Source organism: Macaca nemestrina, chromosome 13 (assembly GCF_043159975.1).
Source record: "Macaca nemestrina isolate mMacNem1 chromosome 13, mMacNem.hap1, whole genome shotgun sequence".
Taxonomy (NCBI): domain Eukaryota; kingdom Metazoa; phylum Chordata; class Mammalia; order Primates; family Cercopithecidae; genus Macaca; species Macaca nemestrina.
Window position 1 is genome coordinate 54462996 of NC_092137.1, and position 17080 is coordinate 54480075.

At 39.2% G+C, this 17080-nt stretch overlaps 1 protein-coding gene and 1 long non-coding RNA gene across 6 annotated transcripts in view; both read left to right on the forward strand.

Moving 5' to 3' along the window:
- LOC105465036 (acylphosphatase 2) overlaps positions 1–17080 on the forward strand; it is a 195107-nt gene that overhangs the window by 30213 nt on the left and 147814 nt on the right. The gene's annotated exons all lie outside the window — the stretch shown is intronic.
- On the forward strand, positions 1203–16907 carry LOC139357846 (uncharacterized). Its single transcript, XR_011611727.1, has 2 exons — positions 1203–1257; positions 4077–16907. It is a non-coding gene; the product is annotated as an uncharacterized lncRNA (long non-coding RNA).

Below are 17080 nucleotides of genomic sequence, written 5' to 3' on the forward strand. Positions count from 1 at the left end.
AAACAGGGTCATATGGTTACTCCTTGCTGCAAAGGAGACTGGGAAATTGGCTTGGTTTATTGATGCCCTGAAAAAAAAAATTCTCTTGGCCAGGAAGAAGGGGATGGGGATGGGTGTATACTAGGTAGTCAGTGAACAATGTCTGTTACATCTTTCATATTTTGATGCTATCATTTTAATGGGGCTTCAGGTAAAAGAAGATAAACATGCCATGTATAACTGCATGGTGAAAATTAAGTGAGAAAATCCATATAAAGCACTTAGTGCAGTGCCTGGCATGTAGTAATAATCAATAAATATTTGCTACTATGTTATGACCCATATGCTCCACTTTGTACGTGTTGTCTTGTGGCAGTTGGACTGATCAGGTAGAGACGCCACTAGGCTCCTAGATAAATGGGTCGTCCCTGCAGAGAAATTGGGCTAGAGAAATTAATTTTGTTGTCATCAGTATGTGGATAGTATTTGAAGCCACATACATGGATGGGATTATCCAGGGAGAAGTTGTGTAGTGACAAGCAAGCAGGAAGAAGACACTGGAGAACGTAAATTAAGCTTAACCGCGACATGTTTAGGTTTTAAAAAATGAATTTGTTCCTCTAGTGCAATAGATTGTTTAAGGTACTGAATTATCAAGAAACTGAATCACAATAAGAGATGTTACAAAAATAGTTGCAAAGTCGACTCAGTGTGGCACATTTGTAGCTATATATTAGGTTGGTGCAAAAGTAATGGCAAACACCGCAATTACTTTTGCACCAACCTAATAGTGCCAGGCCGGGAACGGTGGCTCACACCTGTAATCCCAACAATTTGGGGGGTGAGGTGGGTGGATTGCTTGAGCTCAAGAATTCGTGACCAGCCTGGGCAACATGGTGAAACCCCATATGCACAAAAAATACAAAAATTAGCCAGGCATGGGCCTTATTTTCTTATAGCTATTTTTAAAAAGAGAAAACTTTTTTTTTTTAATGCAATGACAATAAGTTGAGAAATCTGAATTAAATTGCCTTTAAAAAAACCACAGGTTTGTTTCTTCCCAAACCATGAAAATGTGGAATACAACAGGGACCATCATTTAGAGATGGCCTGGCTGTGATTATAGCAGCCCTGCTCTGTCTTTACTAACAAGCCAGCAGCATCCAAGAACACACTGTGGATGTGTGTGTTTTCTTCCCCTTCCGTGTTTTATTTTCTCAGAAAGAATGACTGATGACTTTCTTTTGCAAATTGTACTACATAATTCCAATTGCAGAGGTAAGTTCTGCCAACATTTTTTGATGCATAAGGACTGTTTTGAATCTATCGTTTTATTATGTCTACCTTTTTTTTTTGCAAAATTAAGAATATTTTCTGTTTCTTAGTAATCATGTTAAATTAATGTACAGTGTTATGACACTGAGCATAAGCCTTTGAATAAGTCCTCAGAACATATATTTTTCATAAAGACCCAATGGTAATTTTATAAAACAAAACACATTTGTATTTGGAGACAGCCAAATTCTAAAATTAAAATTACATCTTGATTGCTATATATTTTGTAAACCATATGTCACGTATCAGTCCTCTGCACTTCAAAGGATTATTAAAGGGCTGGTATATGTATACAAGAGGATGACCAAATGGTTACATGGCCTGGAAAACTATGTCATAATACAAGGAATGCTTGAAGGCATTGGGGATATTTAGCTGGAGAAAAGAATACTTGGAATCATGATAGCTTCCTTCAAGTATTTGAAAGGCTGACACATGGGAAAGAGTAAATGTTCTCTTTTGTTCCAGAAGGCAATAATCTTGATTGGAGCAATGGGTGAACTTGCTGAATTTGCTTATTTCAGCTCACCCTGACAACAAATTTTCCTGAAAAGTCATCAAATGTATATAATGGTGGAATTTTATCAATACCTAGGAGTAGTCTAGATCAGGGATTGGCAACCCACGGCCTGTTTTGTAAATGAAGTTTTATTGGAGCACAGCCACCACACCCATTTATTTATGTTTTGGCTATGACTGCTTTTGTGGCACATGGGCAGCATGGAGTTGTTGCAACAAAGACTGGATGGCCTCAAAGCCTAAAATATTTACTACCTGGCCCTTTATAGAAAATAGTTTGCTGCCCGCCGTGTAACAGATGTCAGACAAGCCAAGGGTGTGGTAGAAGATCTAACTCATCGAATGGTATGTTAGACTAGATGACCTCTGAGGTCCTGTCCAGCTAAGATTCTGTTTCTTTTTTTTTTTTTTTTGAGACAGAGTTTTGCCCTGTGGCCCAGGCTGGATTGCAGTGCCATGATCTCGGCTCACTGAAGCCTCTGTTTTCCTGCCTCAGCCTCCCGAGTAGCTGGGATTACAGGCGCAGGCCACCATGCGCAGCTAGGTTTTGTATTTTTAGTAGAGACGGGGTTTCACCATGTTGGCCAGGCTGGTCTTGAATTCCTGACCTGAGGGGATCCGCCCATCTCCGCCTCCCAAAGTGCTGGGATTACAGGTGTGAGCCACCGTGCTTGGCCAGATTCTGTGTTTCTATAGTTGATGATTGTGCATGTACTTAAAATATGTTCAGAGTTCAAGAGTTAGAATTAGAATAGAGGTATTCACTAATAGTTGTGTTTACCTCTTCCACAGATATTAATTCTTGACATTTGTGTGAAATATGAAATTTGAACAGCTTTATGCCTTAACTATGAATTGACATTGTTTTGAATTTCCAGTTGTTACAATAGTAGATTGAAATGCAACAGTGGATTTTGTGAACAATTAGGTGGTGTCCGATTCAAAGTTATTTAGTATTTTTAAAAATAACTTTTCTCCAGCGGACCATTAGTGGCATGAATGTGCAACCAGAGTAGCTAGCTTTTCCTTGCTTTTTCATCTGAGAAGCTCAAAGCGCTTTGCGAATATTTTTATACTTTATTCATCAAGTTCCTTCTTACACAAATAGATGGGATTATTAAGAAAGGTTCCATTGGATGTTCTATTGAAATATAGAAGGTATTTTTTTTAGGGGAACAAAATTCATTGAGGAGCTATAATTTTGGAAAAAGAATAGGTTAGTCTAATTGATATAAATTAATGGGAAACTAGGAACATGTAAAATATCTACAGTAGAGTTGGAATTCTAATACCAGTCTTTATACCTCAAATACTAAATCATTTATTTTCCTTTAGAACATAACAGATCTATATTAAAATGATTTAAGGGTATAGCTTTTACTTTAAAGTTCACATTTAATGTATGTATATTTTGTAAGATAATCATTTAATAAAAGAAATGTATAATGCAGTACTAATTACTTTTATTCTTTTTTTTCTTTAATCAGCTTTCTCAGGTAGCAACTAATTACTTAAAAAAATTAATAGACTCTCTCTTTTAGAGCAGCTTTAGGTTTACAGAAAAATTGAGTGGAAACTGCAGAGAGTTTCCGTATATTCCCTCACACCCACTTCCCTAGGTCCCTCAGTTTCCCCCATTCTTTTTTTTTTTTTTTTTTTTTTGAGACGGAGTCTTGCTCTGTCACCCAGGCTGGAGTGCAGTGGCGTGATCTCCACTTACTGCAAGCTCCACCTCCCAGGTTCACACCATTCTCCTGCCTCAGCCTCCCCTGTAGCTGGGACTACAGGCGCCCGCCACCGCGCCCGGCTAATTTTTGTATTTTTAGTAGAGACGGCGTTTCACCGTGTTAGTCAGGATGGTCTCGATCTCCTGACCTCATGATCCACCCGTCTCGGCCTCCCAAAGCGCTGGGATTACAGGCGTGAGCTACCGCGCCCAGCCAGTTTCCCCATTCTTAACATCTTGCATTATGTAGTATATTTGTTAAAAGTGATGAGCCAATATGGATACTTTATTAACAGCTAAAGCCCATAGGTTACATTAGGGTTAACTCTTTTTTTTTCTTTTTGAGACAAGAGTTTTGCTCTGTTACCCAGGCTGCTGTGCAGTGTCATGGTCATAGCTCACTATAACCTTGAACTCCGGGGCTCAAGTGATCCTCTCTCCTCAGCCTCCTGAGTAGCTGGGACTAAAGACACATGCATGATGCTCAGCTAATTTTTTTATTCTTTATTTTTTGTAGAGATGGGATCTTGCTGTGTTTCCCAGACTGGTCTCAAACTCCTGGTCTCAAGCAGTCCTCCCACCTTGGCCTCCCAAAGTGCTGGGATTATAGGCATGAGCCACTGTGCCTGGCCAGAGTTCACTTGTGATGTTGTACATTCTATGGGTTTTGATAAATGTGTGATGGCATGTATCTACCATTACAGTATCATACAGAATTTTTCCACTACCCTAAAAATCCCATGTGCTCTGCCTATTCATCTCTCTTTCTCTCCCTCTAGCCGCTGACAACCACTGATGTCTTTATTGTCTTTATAGTTTTGCTTTTTCCAGAATGTTATGTAGTTGGAATAATACAGTATGTAGTCTTTTCACACTGGCTTCATTCACTTAGATATATGTCTTTAAGGTTCCTTCATGTATTTTTGTGACTTGACAGTTCATTTCTTCTTATTGCTGAATACTATTTCATTGTGTGGATGTACTACAAGTTGTTTATATATTCACTTATTGAGAGACACCTTGGTTGCTTCCAAATTTGTTATTTTATTTGTTTATTTTTTCAGAAATAGGGTCTTGCTGTGTTCCCAGGCTGGTCTCAAAACCTGACCTTAAGTGAGTCTCCCACCTCAGCCTCTCAAGTAGCTGGGATTACAGGATCAAGCTACCATATTCAGGTGGTTTCTTCCAAGTTTTGTCAATTATGAGACTGATTACTTTTTAAAAATTGTATTTTTTCAAAATTATAATCATATATAATTATGGGGTACATAGTGTTCCCCCTGTGTTTTCTTCTGGTATTTTTTTTGGGGGGGGGCCAGTTTCAGGTCTTGTGTTTAAGTCTTTAATCCATTTTGAGTTGTGTTTTGTGTATGGTATGACATAAGGGTCACATCTCACTCGTCTCATGTGGATGTCTAGTTTTCCCATTACTGTTTATTGAAGAGACTGTCTTTGCTCCATGGTGTGTTCTTGGCACCTTTGTAAAAAAATAAAAAACAATTGACCGTAAATATGTGGGTTTATTTCTGGGCTCTCTATCCTGTTTCACTGGTTGATGTTTCTATTTTTATGTCAGTGCCATGCTGTTTTAATCACTATAGCTTTGTAATATAGTTTGAAGTCAGGTAGAATGTTGCCTCCAGCTTTGTTCTTTTTGCTCAAGATTGCCTGGGATACTTAGGGTTTTTGTTTTCATGTGTGCATGTGATTCTATATAAATTTTAAAATTGCTTTTTCTATTTCTGTGAAAAATGTCATTGAAATGTTAATAGGGATTGCATTGAGTCTGAAGGTCATTTTGGGTAGTATGGACTTTTGAACAATACTAATTCTTCCAACCCATGAACGTGGAATATCCTATTTATATGTGTCTTCTTCAATTTCTTTAATCAATGTTATATATTTTTCAGTGTATAGAGCTTTCATCTCATTGGTTACACTTATTCTCCTAAGTTTTTTTTTTTTTTTTTTTTGATAGCTGTTGTAAATGAGACTGTTTTCTATATTTCTTCAGCTTTGTGTGTTGATTTTGTATCCTTCAACTTTACTATTTGTCACTTCTAACAGTTTTTTGATAGAGTCTTTAGGGTTTTCTCATCAGCAAACAGTGACAATTTTAACTTTTTCCTTTCCTATTTGAATGCCTTTTACTTCTTTCTCTTACATAATTGCTCTCACAAGAGCATCCACTACTACATTAAATAGAAATGACGACAGTGGGCATCCTTGTCTTGTTCCTGATCTTAGAGAAAAAGTTTTCAATTTTTTACCATTGAGTATAATGTTTGCTGTGGGCTTTTCATATATGGCCTTCATTATGTTGATGTACATTTCTTCTATACTTAATTTATTAGTGAAAGGATGTTGAATTTTATCAGATGCCTTTTCTGCATCTAATGTGGTGATCATATAGTATTTGTCCTTCATTCTGTTAATATGGTGTTCTCTATTTGTAGATTTGCATATGTTGAATCATCTTTGTATCCCTGAGATAAATCTCACTTGATCATGGTGAATGATCCTTTTAATGTGCTGTTGAATTTGGCTTATTAGTATTTTGTTGAAGATTTTTACATCTATGTTCATCAGGGATATTGGCCTGTAATTTTCTTTTCTCATAATGTTCTTGTCTGGCTTTGGTATCAAGGTAATGCTAACCTCATAAAAAGAGTTCAAAAGTATTTCCTCCTCTTTGATTTTTTGGAAGAGTTCAAAAAGGATTGATATTAGTTCTTTAAATGTTTGGTAGAATTCATCAGTAACACTTCCAGTCTTGGGCTTTTCTTTGATGGGAAACTTTGTATTATTGATTCAATCTTTTTGAATGACCAATTCAATTATTATTGGTCTGTTCAGATTTTCTATATCGTCTTGATTTAGCATTGGTAGGTTATATGTGGTAGGATAAATTCTAGGAATGCCTCCATTTCTTCTAGATTATTCGATTTATTGGCTTATGGTTGTTTGTTCGTAGTAATCTTTATGATTCTTTGTATTCTGTGGCATAAATCACAGTGTCTCCTCTTTTATTTCTGATTTTATTTATTTGAATCTTTTCAATATTTTTCTAGGTTAGCCTAACTATAGGTTTGTTGATTTTGTTTATCTTTTCAAGAAACCACTGCCGGTTTCATTGATTTTTCTTTTATTGTTTTTCTAGTCTCTATTTTATTTATTTTAGCTCTGATCTTTGTCATTTCTTTCCTTCTGCTGTATTTGGGCTTTTTCTTTTTCTGCTTCCTTGAGGTATAACATTAGATTATTTGTGATCTTTATTCTTTTCTGATAGACTGCAGGGGTCCCCAATCCTTGTGACCTGTTAGGAACCGGACTATGCAGCAGGAGATGAGCAGCAGTACCGCCTGAGCTCCCCTTCTTGTCAGATCAGTGGGAGCATTAGAGTCTTATGGCGGAGCGAACCCTATTATGAACTGCTCATGCAAGGGATACAGGTTGTTCACTCTTTATGAGAATCTAACTAATGCCTGATCATCTGAGGTGGAAGTTTCATCTTGAAACCCTACCCACTCCATTCCTGTCTTCCACTGGTCCCTGGTGCATAAAGTCATTTATTGCTATAAGTTTCCCTCTTAGAACTGCTTTTGCTGCATCCCATAAGTTTTGGTATGTGTTGTGTTTTCATTTTTGTCTCAAGATATTTTTAAATTTCCCTTTTGATTTCTTCTTTGACTCATTGATTGTTTAGTAACATGTTAATTTCTACATATTTGTGAATTTTCCAAGATTTCTCCTGTTATTGAGTCCCAGTTTCATAGCATTATGATCAGAAAAGATACTTAAAATGATTTTACTTCTCTTAAATTTGTCCAGACCAGTTTTGTGGCCTAACATAGATAATAAATGTATGTATTTTTCATTTATTAAACAATTATATATTTGATACCTTTTATTTATGCCAGGCACTGTTTTTGGTACCCGGCCTGGAGAAAGTTCCATGTGCTCTTAACAATGTGTATTCTGTTGGTGTTGGATGGAAAATTCCACATATGTCTGTTAGGTCTATTTGGTCTAAAGTGTAGTTCAAGTTCAGTGTTTCCTTATTAGTTTTGTTTATTTTTAATATAATCTTAAAGTTTGCCTACAGTATAAAAACTTTAGCATGAAATATATATATATATTTTTTAATTTAAATTCCAGGATATATGTGCAGAACGTGCAGGCTTGTTACATGGGTAAACATGTGCCATGGTGGTTTGCTGCACCTATCAACCCATCACCTAGGTATTAAGCCCCGCGTGCATTAGCTATTTATCCTGATGCTCTCCCTCCCCTGCTCCCCGACAAGCCCCAGCGTGTGTTGTTCCTCTCCCTGTGTCCATGTGTTCTCATTATTCAGCTCCCACTTATAAGTGAGAACATGCGGTGTTTGGTTTTCTGTTCCTGTGTTAGTTTGCTGAGGATAATGGCTTCCAGGTCCATCCACGTCCCTGCAAAGGACATGAGTTCATTTCTTTTTATGGCTGCATAATATTCCATCGTGTATATGAGCATGAAATATTTTCATTTTTATTTATTTATTTTTATTTTTTTGAGATGGAGTCTTGCTCTGTCATCCAGGATGTAGTGCAGTGGTATGATCTTGGCTCACTGCAACCTCTACCTCCTGGGTTCAAGCAATTCTTCCTGCCTCAGCCTCCCAAGTAGTTGAGATTACAGGTGCCTGCCACCCATGCCCGGCTAATTTTTGTAGTTTTAGTAGAAATGGCGTTTCACCATGTTGGCTAGGCTGGTCTTGAACTCCTGACCTCAGGTGATTCGCCTGCCTCAGCCTCCCAAAGTGCTGAGATTTACAAGTGTGACCCCACTGCACCTGGTCTGAGCATGAAATATTTTAAATAAATATTTTTTAAAAGATATCTCAATTTTCCAAAAACTTGAAATCTGTTTTAGTTTATCAGTACAAAATAAATGTGATCTTTTAAAAAAATTTACAAAAGATTTACATGGTTGTTCTAAAATTTAAATGATGTGGATTTATGTGGAGTAAAAGATGGAAGTTCTTTCTGTCCTCTTAATACCATAGTCCTATACATTTTTTCTATGCATATAACATATATATATTGAAAATACATATAATATAATCCCTTATTATTTAAAAAACCCTATACATTCCCATGTAGTTACATTTATCTCTGTCATTTATGAAGATGGGATCATGCCACACATATTATTCTGCAACTTAAAATTTCATGATATTGTATATTGTTGATATCTTCTGATGGCAGTAAGTGTTCTTTTAAATCCCTGCAGAATATTCTGATTTATAGACGAATTATAATTTATTTAATCATTCGTCTATTACTGGGCATTCAGCTTTCTGCAGTTTTTTGCTATTATACATGTTGTTGCAGTGAGTATCCTTGTATACATATATATGTATATCTTTTTCATTTATGAAATGATTATATATTTGATACCTTTTATATATGCCAGGAACTGTTTTAGGTACTAGAATTCAGCAGTGACCAAGAAGTAAGGTTTCATTTCTTGTGTGGGAAGACCCTCAATAAACAAACAATAAACTCGGTATTTTCAAATAGTGGTAAGTGCCAAGGAGGACATAAAGAAGGTCTTGTAGAAGAGAGTGGTGCTTTTCCAACTCTACATGGGATAATCAGGGAAGGGCTTTCCGTGGAGGTGACTTCTAAGCTAAGAGATGCATGGTGAAGAGGAGGCTGCCAGTGCAGAGGGTCTGGGAAGAGCTTTCTGTGCAGAGGGAACAGCAAACAGCCGTGCACCAGTGCAGGTAGTGGGATCATCTGCCTGGTGCAGGCATTATGGGCACATTGTATATAGGGAATTTGAAAACAACAGGAAAACCAACTAAAAGTTGGCCTGCTTTTCTTCCTTTCCTTTTTCTTCTTTTTTTTTTTTTTGAGACGGAGACTTGCTCCATCGCCCAGGCTAGAGTGCGATGGCACAATCTCCGTTTGCTGCAACCTCCGCCTCCCAGGTTCAAGCAATTCTCCTGCCTTAGCCTCCCAAGTAGCTGGTATTACAGGCACCCACTACCACGCCCAGCTAATTTTTTTTTTTTTTTTTTTGTATTTTTAGTAGAGACAAGGTTTCGCCATGTTGGCCAGCCTGGTCTCAAATTCCTGACCTCAGGTGATCCACCTGTTTCAGCCTTCCAAAGTGCTGGGATTACAGGCATGAGCCACCATACCCGGCCTGCTTTTCTTTTCTTTTTTTTTCCTCTTTTTGCCCTTATTTTACTTTTGTAGAGATGGGGTCTCACTGTGTTGCCCAGGCTTTTGTCAAACTCCTGGCTTCAAGCAATCCTCCAGCCTTGACCTCTCAAAGCACTGGTATGACAGGCGTGAGCCACTGCGCCCAGCATGGTCTGCTTTTGATTACCACCATGCCTCAGCAATTCTAACCAATAAAATACTGTGCCTTGTTTCCCTTGCGCTCCATGCCACTGACGTGAGGTATGTGCTATTCCCCATATTTTTGAAGTGTTGATTCCTGGATATGGGTCAAAGGCTGTCTGCAATTTAAATTTAAACTTTGGATTCACTTTTAATTATAAAAAGTATGAAGCGTTTTTCAAAACATACTGAGTAAACTAAGGCCTCGTGGCTGAAGAAGTTTTGCTCTCCTCTGTGCTTTTGTAAGTAAAAACATTGTATTGATTTAAGTAATTTGAGTGAATCAAGCAAATTATAAAATATTAAGAAGTGGAAATTAAATAAAATCACCCATAAACCTACCGTTTGAAAACAAATTTGGATAATATTTTGATGCATAATGCAAGTTTCTATTTCTCTTCCTCTTTTTTGGGGCAAGGGTCAGCTAACTAAACATTTGGTTTGATATTCTTCAGAGTCAGATTGTAACTCTGTATATACATAGTTGTATATATACTTTGTATATATAGTGTAGGCTTACTACTATAAAACCATATATACTACTATAAAACCACTCCTGGTTGGACCTTCATCTGTAGCAGGTACTTTTGACTGGGCTGCTAAAGTCAAGCTCCCTGTGCTTTAAAAAAAAATAAAAAATCAGTAAATATTGCCTGAGATCACCTGTTTTAACTCTAATAAGGTTCTACAGCAAGCATCTCATTCAGTCATGTGAAGGTGGCATACCTGGGTGGTGGTGGAACTCAGTTACAGAACTGGGCTTCAAAAATATTCATAAGTCAGCCCTCATATTGGATTATGACTTTTTAGGATTTTTTTTGTTTGTTTTAAACGAGACAGGGTCTCACTATGTTGCACAGGCTGGTCTCGAACTCCTGGGCTCAAGCAATCCACCTGCTGCTTCGGCCTCCAAAAGTCCTGAGATTACAGGCATGAGCCACCGTGCCCAGCCAGGATACTTCTGGATAGTGAAAGTATTATATGATAATGTTTTCATTCAATAAATGTTTATTATGTGTATTTCCACGTCCCTCTGCTAGGTGCTAAGGGGCATAAGATGATTAAAGGGGTTGTGAAAAGTCCAGTCTAACTGGGGTGAAAGAGGTAGGCAGGTAAATTAGAGCAGGGTGGAAGGACAGGAGTAGAGTTTGGGGATGAAGCTCTGGGGCAGCACAGTGGGAGCAGTGTTCCTCCTGCCTTGGGGAGCAGGACAAGCCTTGCCTCTCCTTCCGGCTTCCTCTGTTGCTCCTCATCTTGCAGGCTTTTCTGTCCTCTGCCACAAGAGCTCTCCCTCCCTGAGGACTTTTGCAGAAGCTCTTTCCTCTGCCTGGAATGGATGCTTCCTTCTTGTCTCCACGCCTTGCTGATTGCTCCCCACTCTTTCATTCCCCACTCGCTGTGTTGTAGCCTCTCACTGTGTGCTCTGCTTCCTGACATCACTTAGCACAGCTGCTGTGAAAGGATGACTTGCTGGATATTTCCCACCTCCACCCCAAGAGAATGCTTTCAGCTGTCAGTAACAGAAAACCGATAAACAAGTGGCTCAACAAATGGCGGTTTATTCTCAAATATAAAGGAGACTGGAGGTCAGTGACTACTGGCGCTTGTTGAGCTGATCATCAATGTCAGGACCGTGTCTGTAGGTTTCTCTTGTCCTTTCCCTCATGGTTGTAAGATGGCTGTCCCAGCTTCAGGCGTTGCACCCACACTCAAGGCTGGGGGAATGGATGGCTCTGGGTCTTTTCCTTTTTATCTGGAAAGCAAACCCTTTCCCAGAAGCCGGCAGCACATTTCTATGTTTGTGCTATTGTCCATCCCTGGCAGTAATTAGCTTTTTCAGCCACTCATAAGGATGAAAGGGAGAAGGGGGAGAGGTATTAAGACTTGTGTTGGGTTTGCCATTCAACAATGCCTTCTACACTTCTCAAGACTGTACGCTCCTTAAAGGCAGGGATTGTCTGAACTTCTCTTTGAATTCCCAGTGCCTTGCACAGTACCTGGCCCATAGAGTGAATGGTGACAAGTATGTCAGAAAGAGAAGGTGGAATGAGGACCTCTCAGGAGAAGAGAATGTCAGATACGAAGGCACTGTGCTGACAGAGCCTTCATTGTGTTTTTGGGAACATGTGACTGGAACATAGGCAGATGACAGATTACTGGAAACTGAAAAGCTTTGCATGTCATGTGAATTTGTCCTTGTGTCAGCAATGGGGAGTTGTTGAAAAGTTTCAGGCCAGGGAGTGGCACAATAGCATTTGTGGGTTAGGTTACTAACTGTTGAAAGTATGGGCTAAGAACTGGAAGAAGGGAGATTGGAATCAAGGAGATTAATTAACCATATCATACTGTGGCTTCATCAAGGAGAGTAAGAATAATTTGGGAGATTGGCAAATGTGATTTTGAAATAGTCTAGAACAATGATCTCAAAATAGGACCTTGAATCAGTAGCATCAGCATTACCTGGCACCTTGTTAGAAACGTAAATTCTTGGGGCCTACCTTGAGCCTACTGCATCCGAAGCCAGTGGTAAGGGCCAGCTGTGTGTGAGTTCACACGCCCTCCAGGTGACTGTGATCCACATGAAAGCTTCAGAGCCACTGAGCTAGAGCTATAGACGCTTAAGGGTGAAAGACAGCTTGGAGATCACCCAATATGGTACAGCCAATCTGCATGTTAGAATCACCTGGGGAGCTTTTACAAGGCAACTAAATTGCCCACACCTCCTACTCCACACAGCAGAACAATTAAATCGTGATCGTGGGGGCTGGGACCCGTGCATCAAATTATTTCCAATGATCTCAAGTGTTTCCAATGAGCAGCCGGGTCTGAGAACCACTGGTCTTACTAACCCCTGTTGAGGCGAAAACTCAGGATTCGAAGAGGAGTTATCAAGGACATACAGCAAGCTCAGGTAAGAACTGGGTTCTTGAATCAATTTCATAAACTGTCATCTCCATGAATTCCTTAAACACTATCCCAACTTTTTAATTTTTTAATTATTTAAAAAACTTTTGTGGCTACATAGTAGGTATATATGTTCTATCCTAACTTTTTAGTGATTTGCCTGAAGATAATCATTCACAGTGGCAAATACAACTGCCAAATTCTTAGAAGAAAAATAGGTTACAGACATGAAAAAGTCAGTTCTCCTTTACATTAACAGTATTACACACTTTAAAAGGTTATCCTTTTTGTAAAGATTTTGTAAGAATACATATTTTTAACAGTAACGAAGAGAATATACATACAATAGGGTAGCTAGTGCTTTGTTACTTGTGTGTTTAAGTAATAACCCTTTTTTCAAACTCTAGGTGGAGCTCTTTGGTTTTTATATATTCTTTTATTTATAGTTTGGAAAGTCTTTGTTTTAAAAGAAGAAGCTATTTTGGGATTTTTAAAAAAACATTAAAAATTTTATAATAAGTATTCTCAACATTTCTCAGCTCTCCTTTTCTTGTTGTTTCACAGCCATAAAGACTTACTTTTATTTTTGTTTTTGTTTAATTGCTGGACCAAATCCAAATTCAGGCATCACAGAGTCATTTTTCAAATCCATCTTAAATTTGTATTTTATCTCATAGTGTTTGACGAATGGGATAAGTTTCCCAGGTTTATTGTTTGTGACAGGTCTCCAAGTTGAAATAGAATTCGTGTAAGATGGGTCTCCCTTTATGAATAATGCCAGGAGAGAAAGTCTCTAAGGATATTATAGCTGTTGCTATAGTAATTCCTTCAGCTATTTTTACCCCACTGTGTACAAAGGAGTGTTAACAGCTACCTTCTTGTAACATAAATGAAACATTTTGCTGCTGCCTCTTTCTCTTTTCTGTTTTACTAGCTCAGTATTCTCTCTTGTATTGGAAGTGCACTTGGAGTAAAATTCCCCAAAATACGAGGCCTGTTGTTTTTAATGGTATAAACCTGTGGTGTGGTTCCTAGGCCAGCAGCAGCACCATGGATATCATCTAGAAGTTTGTTAGAAATGCAGATTCTTGGCTCCCACCCTAGGTGTACTGAACCAGAAACCCTGGGGATGGGGACCAGTGACCTGTGTTGAACCACTGGTATAGGCTGTTTTGAAAGGATAAAAATCCTGTACTCACCGGAACCTACATAAAAAAATTTCCTCCGGTGCAGGCCAGGCATGGTGGCTCACACCTCTAATCCCAGCACTTTGGGAGGCCAAGGTGGGAGGATTGCTTGAGCCCAGGAGTTGGAGACCAGCCTGGGCAACAGAGGGAGACGCCTGTCTCAAAAACAACAACAACAACAAAAATAAAAAAGTTAGCCGGGCGTTGTGGTGCACACCTGTGGTCCCAGCTACTTAGGAAACTAAGGTGGGAGGATTGCTTGAGCCTGAGAAGTCAAGGCTGCGGTGAGTCGTGATCACTGTACCCCAGTCTGGAGCCAGAGTGAGACCCTGTCTCATAAAAGAAAAAAAAATTCCTCTGTACAGTCACTTTTGATCATTTTGTGTTTGTCCAGTGCTTTTCAAATCACCCAGGGCTTTTGTTAAAAGAAATAATTCTCATTCAGTAAATTTGAGGTGGAGCCTGATATTCTGCCTCTAATGAACTCCCAAACAGTACGGATTTTGCTTGTCCCTGGATCACGTTTTGAGTGGTGAGGCCACATAGCACATAGTAAGGCCATACCCATGCCTGCATGTGAGTTATCTGTGATTTATGTGTATATGCTTTTGATTTAGTATACCTAAAGTCAGTTTTTCCTTTTCAATTACAGTGGGAAGAGACAATTTCTAGAATGTAATGCTTTCTTGTCTAATTGAAAGTGACTCAATCATATTAAATCCTACAAGACGGTATTGTTGCCAGGATCTGTCTCTGAGACCGTCTATTATAGTCAGCAGTGGGCACCCTTGAAAATTACATTATTTTAAAAATCGAGACTCATTCATAGCATTATGAAGACAGAGAGAAAGTCCTGAAGTTTGAAGATGTTTTCAGACAAAATAATTTGAGACAAAAAGAAGTGGTTCATAATGTTTGTTATCGGCTGGGGGCAGTGGCTCACGCCTGTAATCCCAGCACTTTGGGAAGCCGATAGGGGTGGATCACCCGAAGTCAGGAGTTTGAGACCAGCCTGGCCAACGTGGTGAAACCCTGTCTGTACTAAAAATACAAAAAATTAGCCGGATGTTTTGGTGGATGCCTGTAATCTCAGCTACTAAGGAGGCTGAGGCAGGAGAATCGCTTGAACCCAGGAGACAGAGGTTGCAGTTGGCCGAGATTACACCACTGCACTCCAGCCTGGGCACCAAGAGCAGAACCGTCTCAAAAAAAAAATGTTATTCACTTATTTTCATTATTTATTGAGCATCTGCCATGGGGAGCATTGTGATAGGCACTTTAGGACATTTTTTAAAAAAGAATAAAGTCCTTGACCTTGAGGAGATACCAGTCTAGCTGCGGCAATAAAACTTATGCTCGTGAAAGTTAATTACCAATATAGGGGGTATTCTGTGAAATGGTAAAGAAGCGTGGTAGAACCTCGAAAGACCAAAGGATAGCTAATGGCTGGTACAGCTGAAAGAGGGATCTGACTTGGGCTTTGGAGCATGTGTAGAACTGAGACATTGAGAGGAGAGCGAAAGAGGGGGACTGCTTCATGGAAGAGAGATGGCATGGGTCAGGGTACAGCTTCTAGGAGTGAATCATGGATGCATACAGGAACTGGGGAGAAGTTCAGACGACATGAAGCTTAACTTCTTGTCTAAGAACCAGATTGGTGAGGATTTAACTCCCAGGCTTTTGAGTTTTGACTTAATCCCTTGTGCACCAAGGAATCATTGAAGAATGCTTTCAGCTGGGGGCAGGGTGACCCAATCATAATGATGACTTAGGAGGAGTCATTAATGGAATATTTAGGATGAATTGAAATGACAGACTAGAGGCTGAAACACTTGTTGGTAGGCACCTGCACTGGGTACATAGGGAGGAGAGAAGACTGCAGGAAATACAATAAGGAAGAGAACTGGCAAAGGGGCACTATAAACTGAAAATATAACAGATTGATGAGAAGTTAAGAAAGATTAATTCATATAAAGGGGAACCAGGGGTGTTTGGAACCACATGTCTGTCCTTTTGAGGTGCCTCTGTGGTAAACAGCCTTTCTTTCTTCTTTCTTTTTTTTTTTTTTTAAGTTCTGGGATACATGTGCAGAACGTGCAGGTTTGTTACATAGGTATACATGTGCCATGATGGTTTGCTTCACCTATCAACCTATCATATAGGTTTTAAGCCCCACAGGCATTAGGTATTTGTCCTAATGCTCTCCCTCCCCTTGCCCCTTACCCCTGTGACAGGCCCGGGTGTGTGATGTTCCCCTCCCTGTGTACATGTGTTCTCATTGTTCAGCTCCTACTTATGAGTGAGAACTTGGGGTGTTTGGTTTTCTGTTCCTGTATTAGTTTGCTGAGAATGATGACTTTCAGCTTTATCCATGTCCCTGCAAAGGACATGAACTCATTCCTTTTTATGGCTGTATAGTATTCCATGGTGTATATGTGCTATATTTTTTTTATCCTGTCTATTATTGATGGGCATTTGGGTTGGTTCCAAGTCTTTGCTATTTGCTATTGTAAGTAGTGAAACAGCCTTACTTTCTAACTAACCATCTTGGAGACACTATAGACTAGTTGATTTCAGTGGTATTACCTTGCTAATGATTTGAAGTTGATATATTATTTCACTCACGTTCACCTTTTTGTTTTTGTATCTCTCTTTAGGGTCCTCTGCCTTATTTCCTGCAATCATGAATATGTTTTGAATACTGCTAGTCACAAATTCCAAAGCTGGCGATTCATTGTTAGTACCTTCAAAACAACTGTCTTAAAATTTTAGATCTAGAAGGGACCTGAGAGGTCATCTGGTCTCTGTCTGTCTCCGTCTCTTTCTGTCTCTCTCTTTCACACACACACACACAAACACACACACGAGACAACCAAAGTCCTCTAAGACTTGAGGCAGAGGAAAGTACACTTGAAGGCAATACCACCTGATGCCCCATCTATGTTAAGATTGTTCACAGAGCTGATCTGAATTGGTCATTAGTGCCTTAGACTGGAGAGGAGACTGGGTGCCAGGAGAGCAAACCAGTCTTCCTGAGT